At 33.1% G+C, this 10,966-nt stretch overlaps 1 protein-coding gene across 1 annotated transcript in view; it reads right to left on the reverse strand.

The window, feature by feature from the left end:
* The window catches only part of LOC112127310, a 52,027-nt gene extending 50,928 nt beyond the window's left edge, over positions 1-1,099 (reverse strand). The window contains exon 1 of the mRNA XM_024228032.1: positions 929-1,099. The gene's annotated coding sequence lies outside the window, so the exon portion shown is untranslated. The remainder of the gene's footprint in view (positions 1-928) is intronic.
* Between the last annotated feature and the right edge of the window lie 9,867 nt (positions 1,100-10,966).

Genomic DNA, 10,966 nt, shown 5'->3' on the forward strand with positions numbered 1-10,966 from the left:
TGGATTCTCGACGACAAATGAAATAGCCACGGAGAGCTTTAGTGAAGTATACTTCATTTTAAATCATTATATTCACTAATTTCGTGGTCCGCTTGACCTAGTTAATATATTACAATATTATTGTCGTCGGGAATCCAATCCGATTACACGACATTTGAAAAACGGCAAAAAGGAGGAAAATTCAAAAGGTGGGGTTGAGATGGGAAGTTAGTGTCCGAGTGAATCGAGGTCGCGATAGCTCAAGTGGTAGAGCAGCGGCGTATCAAGCCGAAGATCGTGGGTTCGAATCCCGCTCGTGCCATTGACTTTTTTTTCTTAACCAAAGACCTTAATTAATTGTAATATATTAATTGGTCAAGCGGACCACGAAATTAGTGAATATAAAATTAATCATAACATTTTTAGACCTTTTTGCCTTAGAAGATGAGTTAATTGATACGTCTGGCAAGGAAGCCCTGACAGATCCCATCGAATTCCAAAGAATAATAAACTGTCATATCTGGACAAAATAGTTTTGAGCCAAAGCCTGCGTATGTTATGGCATGTAGAGAAAGGTTGCCCGTTGCTCGACTTGTTACTTGACTAGTTGAAGGGTGCATTTCCTTGGCTCCATATAGAGAGCGTGTAGAATTGCAACCCTACAGATTACAATCGTGCTTGAGCAGGGCAGCGAGTCTCTAGGCCCCCTTTTTCTATTTTCAGAAGAAACAAGATTGTTTTGTATCCCTAGCGTGTGTTGAGTGTGATTGTAACGATTGGCGAGAATATGTAGTTTGAGAAGGCCGCTGGTGGAATATTGAGTGCCCATCGGCCTATCCATCCTCAATTAGGCTAGTTATATAATAGTTGTAGTGGGTGGTGAAGAACTATCAAGTTTTCACTACCCTCACTGAGTGAATGATATGTAAGTAAGAAAAAATGTATTTACGAGTGAGTAAGGGTTTCGTTTTAGAAACTGATTCCGTTAAAGGCTGAAATGGCCTTAATGTTGATAACCCTTGGATCCCAAACTCGACGGTTGCACAGATAAGATCGAGGTCTGACCCTGGACTCTCGTCACTCGTGGTGGGTGATTCTCCAAGTCTGCCGGTAATTTATTGTAAATTACAAAAGTTGAAACTGCCGTTGGACTGCGAGAAGTGTGATAGGCTCAACTCTGTACACGCGCATATATATAATGTGTCGGGGGGGGGGGTTAGTGTGGGTAACAGATTCGATCGAGCTTAGTGAAAGGCATTCTTGACTAAGTAATATAGACTAGTAAACTCTATCGTTGGGAACGTCATCGATTTGGTCTTCTACTTCATCATCAAAATGATTTATTGAAGGGAATTTATTGATCTTTTCCTTGGTTGGGACAGTTTTATTATATTTATCTTTTGTCGTTTGTTTTATAAAACATGTGTATCTCAATGTATATAAAACCTAAGTTTACATTTTTTCTCGTGAGTGGGTAGGTTGTGTTATTATGAAAAGTTTTGTTCCAGTAAAATATGCCAATGATAAAAATGAAATTCGTTATATTATGCTTACAACAGCTTATTACTTAATATAAAATGTTTTCTTTGAACTCGAATGTTTATTTGATAGACTAGTGTAACTAAATAATAATAAATAAAGAGAAGTCACTCAAATATCTGGAGGGACGCGATGCTGGTCACTATTCCTAGTGTCGGCAAAATATTGAGATCGTCAGATCAGCGTTTCTCGTTTCAAGTTTCTTTTCCTCAATTTACATCTACATAAGTCTAATTATTTATTTAAGATCTACCGAGTCCAAACGTATATTTGATATATTTAAATTTATGCCATAAAAACCTAAACTTTGACTTTGAAAACTTTTTGTGCATTCACATAAAATCCAGTTTCTTGTATAAAAACGAAAATAAGGTGTCATTATCTTCTCACATAAAAATTCTTCTAAAGTGATTATATAAGATCGAAATATTTATTTTGTCTAAACATTTCCAAAACCAGAATAGCTTGACTTTAAATTTTTCATCTTTATTTACATTTTAGATAGAAATTGTAATGAAATACGCTTGAAACGGTTTAAAATTATACATCATTTTGGCATAACGTATGTTTCATCATTGATGATTTAATTAACCTGTTATTTCTATTATGGCTGAATTGTGAAAATACTCTACAATATTCGTCTTTTGCATATGAACATAAACAGTTTGCTGCCATTTTTAATACCACTCCATTATGAGGATGACGGTCCAACAATTAATTTAGATAGTCCTGCTCAACAACGTTTTTAGCAAAAGTCAATTGTATTTTTACTTTTGAAAAAGTTTCGGTGGATTTTTGTTTACGAGAAAGGTTTAGGTAATATGCATATTTGGCGCACAAACGTAGTATTAATAGGTCATATAAATCGTTTATGTAACAAGTATGATATCATTCAGATTTCAGAAGTAACGAAAGAAGGTGAGCATCATTTGCCAAAAGGAATGTCTTTCTTATTCGATTCCATTACTATGACTAGTAATATTTTAATTCTTAGTTTTGCCTATTTAGATTGATATGAGAGTGAAAATTGTATAATGGTTTATATTCCAATCTTCATAACCTTCTTTTTAAAATGATAGTTCCTACACACTTTAGTAACTAGAAACTAACTGTTACTAACAGAATAGGAACTGTCTTTTTAAAAAGATTGAACAACTCATTCCATCATTTATCATTTCTACTTCAAAAACTTTTCAAATCCATACACAGACAACTCGAAAATTGTATAAACTGGGTTTTAATTTGCCATATGTTAATTTCCTTTCTCGTTTTCCTCATGGTAATTGGATTAATTTGAACTTTTTTCATTTACTCAGTTTTATTATTTATTTAGTAATCACTGTTTCTTCTAATCGCCAAAAGATTTATGTCGTGGATTTCCTAAGAGTGTGCAGTTCATTATTCTTCTTGGCAATCTTTTAAATAAAAAAAAATAATAATAAAAATGTCTATATACGCCTAATCATCACCTTTTATACATATATTCAAGCGGTGGGATTAAGCAGAAACTATAGTCATCATCTAAGTAAATGAATTTCACTACACTGCAACAATGTTTTTTTCAAATAAACTAGAAAAAATTGTAGAACAAAAAATACTTTTATAACTGAAGATAAAAGAAATCTCGTAGATTTTCTTATTCGATTAAATGCCTGTTAAGATTCGAAGTTTTGACGTAGCCATATTATTATTATTATTTTATGAAGTGGACTTGATTAAAATTGATTTAAAACAACTCCCGTAATTATTATAATCGTTGCATAAATAATTCAAATATTTTCTTATAAATGTTATTTTCTTTTCAATTAATTTACATTGTTAATGCAGTTTTTACGAATAATACTTTTAAAATTGTAATTAATTCATAAATTCATTAGGTTTTATAAATTTACTAAGGTAAAAATTATTTTTTTATTTATTTAGAAATCGTGAGATGCGGTCTGGTGTGATGTAGGTTTCAGAAAAACATTTTCTTTATCGTGCCAACGTTTCGATCTTTATTGAGATCATCTTCAAGGCCTGGGATTTACAAACATTGTTTACATATTACAATTACATTTTGGACGTGGAAAAGTGAATTTATACAATGCAAAATATATTTTTTTATATATTCAATCAAAGTATTTCAAAGTAATCACCTCACATTATTTTTTTATTTCATAAAATAAATCTCTGGCAATAGTAAAGTTAAAAAAAGTATTGCAATATTCTGTATTCAACAGGAACATCGTATAATTGCACTATCTATCACTTATTTTATGAAGGAAGGATATTGGAATGGTTTTAAGCTGGGTAATTATCCAAGACTACCATCCAATTAGCTCTGAAGTATCCATTTAAGTGACTGTAATCGCCAAAGTACTATCCTTATTCGGATGTGAAATTAAAGCAAATGCGATATGGAAAGGGTAATTGATTTCTACAAGTATCTGTTTTGGCTGAGAGTTGATAATAATAATCCTCCATTCTTAGCTTAGTCGGCCCATTTAAATAGATGATACTGCAGGTTTTCAACGAGTTTTCCACATTTTACCAACCGCCGAGAAAACCACTTTTAAAAATCCTTAGAATGTCTCACAACAAGAAAATAAACGATGCCCAGTCGGGGAAATGTGGGACGGGTCAGATACGCGAAGATCCATCAAGATCGTAACAGGTGCCGCAACTGGTTTCGATTGAATTGTCTCTTATTGTTGTATCAAAGTCATTCACGACTATAAATTTCAATTGAAGTTACAAAAAAATGAACTGTCCTGTCGTTAGGAAAACTATTGTTGGACAATTTGTATTTGAACTTTGCGTTATAAATTGAAATGATAATTATTGAAATAATGAATTGCGTACATTGCAAGAAGACCAAATCGGGGACAAAACAGCAAGTATAGGCGGACCAAAATTATCGGTAACGAGTGAATTATTAAGGAATATGATTATGAGACAGTTTTGTCACGGGCTGGCCAGGCAAAACAGTGACATTAATAAACAACAAATTAATCAATCATCCAAAATGAAATGACATTGTTATTTCCCACGTAATGTCTTAATCAGCCCTGCTTATCTGAAAATACGTGTCGCTCTCACAGTCGATATATCGTTATTTGTTTTTCCAATATTTTCTCCTTTACTAGCTTGTAACAGGAAAGTGAGAAACGTGCAATCCACGGTGACAGCCGTGCTGACGGTGAAATCCCGCGATAACACCTTCAGCGTTTGTTTTATTCTTCGGACTGGAAAATATTGTCCTAAAAATGTCAGTTAAACTGGCCGAGGGTAGATTTCTGGTGTAGTGAAATCTGCTATTTGTCCAAAGGGCGGTTCAAAGGAAATAGTCACGAGATTAAAAAACCGTTTTTCCAAGGATTGACGGAATTTAAACCCCCGCTTTTTGTGAAAAAAAGCTTAGCTGCATTTTCTCTCTCATTCTTTAACCTTTTGTTTCCAGGTGACCCACTTTTGGAAAACGCTTAATGGGCTGTATTGACATCGCATTTCTTTATTTCCCACGGATCGGCGTAAACAATTTTTATGACGAAATTTATTCCAGAATAAAGAAACAAATGAAATTGTTTTTTTAAAAATGATTGAGTAAATGAGTAAATTTTAAAAGGCGAGAGTTTTCGTTTGTTTGCTCGTTTGTCAACTTCTTTAAATTGTGAAATAATAAATAAGTAGAAGTGCTGAAGCCAATCAAACACATATATCATGTTTATATTGTGTCAAAGATTATTGCTATGACTATTCAAAAAATTGTAATGATTTAGACTGCATAGATAAGCAATGGGCATACAAAAAATCAGAGAACCGTTTTATCTAAAACAATTCTTGAGCTTTACAAAATTTAATCTATTGCGAATTGTATACGTAATCAGTACATAATATTGTATGTATATGTGTATCTCTGATTCTCTCTCAGTTTTCAGCTATTGTTTCTCGCCACCAGTAACGTAATTTGTCTTTCACGATCCCAATGTACCTACTACTGTTTTACCATTCTCAAATCCTGCCCTAGTAGATTGTCACGCAGGATGTACAGTCTTGTTTTTACTACTCGCCCTTTGAGAACTTTTCCTATTTTATAACCTGACGGCGGTGTTATTCAACGGTAAACACTTTTCCCGAGGAGTTATCACGCGCATTGGAGTTTTTCCTTTTCTTGTGTGAAGATTCAACATGACCTGTTTACTCGGAGGGGGGGGGTCATTGTTTGCCGACCGCAAATATTTCCATCAATGGCTTAACTAAAAAAAAAGTTATTATAAGTCAGATTAAGTGTTTTTAACAGCATGTTTTTCCTGACTCAAGTTGAACGGCCATTTAAGAGTACTGAAGAAAACCGTGTTTTATTTATTTTTTGTATAATTTGTACAAAATTCAATATGAAAGAGAAAAAATATTGAATTGGCAGAAAATAACCACTAATATTATTTGATGAATGAAAAGATCACTTATCAAACTTAACCAATCAAAACTAACCAATCTCTGATTAATTACCAATCAAAATGGCAATAAAAATATAGTTAACACAATAAATTGATAATTTAAATTGGTTCAATAATGATTTTCCATTAAATTAGTCCTACATGTTACAAGACTATTTTAAAACTATTTTGGAATTCTGAATTTTTCGAAGTTGCTGTTAATCGTAGCAAATGCTTGGTTAAAATTACAATTGTTGTGTTATTTATTTTTGTAATAATTTATTCTTCTGTTTTAATTAATGAGTTATTTGTTTTAAATATATATTTTATTATTGTCTTAATTCGGTTTGCACGCCCGTAAAGGTTAAATATTATGATCAAATATTTGTCCTTAGAGGTATTCGAAGAAACCTCATTCAGATAAATTATTTTCTGGTTTGCTATAATGACAAATTTAATTTATTAAGAGAAGATTGTATTATTTTATAGCGGTGATATAATCAAATTAATTTTTTATGAAAAATGCACAAAGATTAATGCAAAAAAAGTCTAAATGACATTTTCTATCATTAATCTTAGAAATCAGTCATTATTTTCTTATCGTTACATAAAAAATTATATAGGAATATTTTAACGTCTGAATAGTGATTAAACACCATTCTTCTGGAATAATAAGACGATTCCTTTAAGTCATTAAACCTTTTTAAAACTTGAACTATTTGAATTTCAAGTGCACAGCAGATTTAAGGACCCAAAGTTGTTCTGTTTTTTTGTGCGTTTTTTTATCTGCGCCAACTTTTGCCTGTTGGGTAGACAGAAGGTGAAAGGTCCGTTTTAAAAGATCGACGAGGGTTTATCCTGTCCATCCTGAACCGTCTCCTTTTGTAAAACTTTTCGGGAAAAAAACTTTGCCCATTTCTTCTCGGCATTAAGTCAACAGTTCAACTTAGCCAGGAAAATTAAGCGCCACTGTTTTAAACAATCATTTTTACACAGGAAAATCTTTCTCGACAGTCTGCGCCCCCTAATCCTGACCTTTGTATTTTTGTTTTCTTTTGTCTCGTTACGTAGATGAGTTATTAAACCAAATAAAACTTTGAAAAGTGCAGTTTTTTGTTCTAAAATTATGATTTTATTTTAGTTTTGATGCAGATGTAGATGTAATGTTCGGAGTGTGTAATATACTGCTTTGAGGGCTATTGTATCCCCCGTTCTGTAGTTATAGCATATATTCCAGTGAGCCCTAGCTCATCAAGGAATTTAGTAGGCCCAGTTTCAGTTAATCATTTTCTACTACCGTTATGTTATGCATTCCAAAACCCTTCCCTGCGGGCAAATGTGGCGCCACAGTTTGTTAGTAGATGCATTGGTGTCTCATCTTCTTTGCACAATCTGCACGTGCTGTATACCAAATGTATTTAGGTACTCATTCAGTCTGAAGTTTCCTGGCAAGAATCCTGCCAGAATTCGGAGTTTTATCCTGCTTTCTTTGATGCATTCTGTTGTTTCTTTCCTTCCAAAATTTGTTAAAAGGTTTTCTGGAGCATTATGTCCAATGAGTGACTTCCACTGTTTCTTCATTTTCAGTATGTTTTTTGTCTGAGATATTTGTTGATAGTGTGAATCCCTACAGAACAGAAGATCTCAGGACCTATCAGCCGTATAGCAGCCCCTTTCCTTGGAACGGCATCCGCTTTCTCGTCGCCATCCAAGCCAATTTGTCCTGGGACCGGCAGAGGGTACCTAATTTGTTTGGTTTAGTTGCATTTCAACACCATCTTTAGGGCTAATGTTGTTTGAACTTAGTACTTTGATGGCTGCTTGGTTGACAGCTATATTCTCTTGTTTTTGTACACTTTGTTCAAGTTGAACAGGGTTAATCTCTCAAATGCAAGGATTTCAGACTGGAAGATATTAGGGCATTTTCCCAAAGATTTGGAGTATTTGGTTCCACAGTTCTCCTGCCCTATACATTCCGCGTTCTAGATCCGTCAGTGTACTAGCTGATGGTGCCATTATCAACGGAGAATTCTTTCCCTCTTTGCCATTCTTGTTTGGTAGTTAAATTTGTTTGGAAATTTTGCTTGAACTCAAATATTCTGTTCATGTCATCTTTTGGGGCCATGGGTATCGGACTGTAGTTTTGATGTAAAATGAAAAGAAACTTTTTAAAATAACTCTTTCATTTTTGTCACTCTTTTTTTATGAGTTCTGAAATCATATATGGACATTTGTCTTGTATGCACAAGTACAATTAATTTAACCAAACCCGCAAGCAGTCACTTTAAATATATTTATTTAACCGTTTATAATGTTACTAATCCACAAATGTGGCAGATGAAGTGTTTATATCATCAATAAGCGAACAAAGGTAAAAAAGGAGAATATTTAAAATACTCTATTACTCAACTAAGTATTTATATTTTATCAATTTTATTCTTATTATGTTGGTTTGTTAAAATTATTTTACAGGTCAGAATGTTTTTGTCCCAGGGTACGAGAAATATCCATTGACTGAACAATATGCAGCTTGAAAGACATTTACAAGAAAATGTGTCAAAGAGGCAAAACTGGTTCAAACTTTTTCCTCGCTATGTGTCAACGTTTTTTTAGACATATTTTATTAGATCGCCTGTGCCTTTGAAACTGTGTCCAACGGAACAGTCTTAAGGATGTTTTGGACTTTATCTTGGGCGGACGACGTCCGAGAGAGTAGATAAGCGATGTCTTTATCCCAAGAAGCTCTGCGATCCGTTTTATCCTTCTCACTTTATCGTCGAGCCATGAACCATAATGGGCTATTAGTAATTCTTTCACAGAGGGCCGAGTCACCCACTTTTCTGTATATCCAGAGGATTTGAAAGCCGAAACGGATTTCCCGTTAAAGGATCAAACATTTCGGCTTTGTGGGTTTATAGTAAATCCCTTAATAGATTTCTCCGTTGGCACCCATTTACTCCATCATTGAAAATTCTACAAAAACCATGTAAATGAAAATCATTCCTCTATATAAACATTCCTTATACTTAAGTTATTTCAGAGCCCCTATTTTATGACCAATAAGGTTATTAAAAATCACATAGACTGTAAATATTTGGTTTAAAAAATTTCCATTTTATGTCTAATTTTTGTACAGTAATAAAATTAAAAAAACTATGACTGCTAAAAAGCATTTTTAGAAATTATAGCCATTTTTCTTTTTGGCTTTGAATAATACTATTAGCATGGTTTATTGTCATCTGCTAGAAGTAGATTCTTAAACCTCAGAATCAGAAAAAAATACAATCGTAAATACATAAATGACTAAAGTAGACATTGTGGAAACAATATAATTAAAACATTAGTAAAAGTCCAATACATAATTTAACGAAAATTAAGTATGAGAGAAGAGAGAGAAATAAAAAGATATAACGTGTGGAAGTTTAGAAATTGGATTTTCCATTTAAAAAATTACGATGTTTTATTGTCTGAGCTGTCATTTGTATAACGTTTCTCAATTTTTACCGCTTATCAAGCCCAGCACACAATGACGTAATAAATTGTTTGACCAAACCATCGCATTCCTAACTCCGGAAGTATTGGGCATATCCCGTTAAAAATGCAAAGTGTCATAATTTTCGTTGATGTTTCACATTGAGCATATTCATACAGGGTGAGCTTAACACCTTCTGTCTTTATTTTTTTATTTGGTATTTTTGTGAAAATCCGTGAGACAGTTAAATTTTTAATTTTTACCTAGTTTCTGATGAACCAAAAGTTTTGCTCTAACTCTTCAGGAAAACGGGAAATAGATTGTTGTAATTTTGTAATCTATTCAAATTATGGCCTGTAAAAACTTTTACTACAGAATCAAAGAAGGAAATCCCCGAATAATTGGATATAGGATCTTCGTGTCTTCATGTAAGTGATATATGTCATTTATTCGAACGAATGTATTTGCGTGAATGGAGAGGGCTTATCCCCCAGGAATTGTCCGGCAGTGTGACTGCTAAACGGCCAATCATGTTTGTTATCTTGTTTCTGTGTATTTGCGCTTGCTATTTGCCTTATTTTGTCCACAATTGACTTGGCACAGAGAAGAGGCTAGCGATAGGACAAAAAAGGAGGGAGTTGGTTACCGTTTTACCATAAAATATCTTAACTTGTCTGGGGAAACAGAAAAAGAAATTAGTAGCTGATCAATATAACAATCAATAAATCAAACCAAAAAAATGAAAGTAAAAATATGTTAATTACACAGTGACATTGGAACACGACTTTTTCCAAGCAGGTTTTCTAAAGAGTATGGTAAAGTTCAATAACTTACCCGTTGTAAAACTTTAAACGTGCATGACGTATGTTGTTACTTTTCAATCTTCTTGATTTTTTAAAAATAAATCTAGATCTATAACCTAAGGGTTAAAAGAGGTAGACACAAGCTTTCTGCACATTGTCCTGAGTGGATGTATTGTGCACTTCTAATTTTATTAATCACTGCCTAGCTTCAATTTGTTAATCTACCTTCATTGCCTTGCCAGCGGCTCGTTGCGGCTTTTGCTTTCCTAGTTGCAAGAATCTACCCTGCATAGACCATCATAGAAACGTATACCTTCAATATTATCAATATATTATAAAAAATATACCATTTGAACGTAAAAGTTTGGGTATGTTTTGCATAATATTCTATGCACAAACTATAGATTTGATTATAATTCTCCAAGGGGGTTTATAATTTAATTTTCTTGGTATTATTATTTTTAACAAAAAGAAGTGTGAAATTACGTTTAAAACACCCTCTATATAAAAAGTAATAGCAAAAATAACAAAACCTTATTGTGAACACAGATATTCAAATTTCAAAAAAAAATTTAAGAAAAAATTGTTAGGTGTTTTTGAATTTGTCTTAAAGTGCCCTTTAAAAAAAAAGAAAGTAAAGGATAGTGCTTATACTAAAATTACGTTTCTTTACGCTTTGCACGCGGCTTTAAAAGTTCGCCGACACTCGAAAAACACAACTAGACTGAAAGTGGGCAAATGCAATTGATCAGTGG

The sequence above is a fragment of the Cimex lectularius genome, unplaced genomic scaffold, assembly GCF_000648675.2.
Source record: "Cimex lectularius strain Harlan isolate CLEC.00 unplaced genomic scaffold, Clec_2.1 scaffold190, whole genome shotgun sequence".
Classification (NCBI taxonomy): Eukaryota; Metazoa; Arthropoda; class Insecta; order Hemiptera; family Cimicidae; genus Cimex; species Cimex lectularius.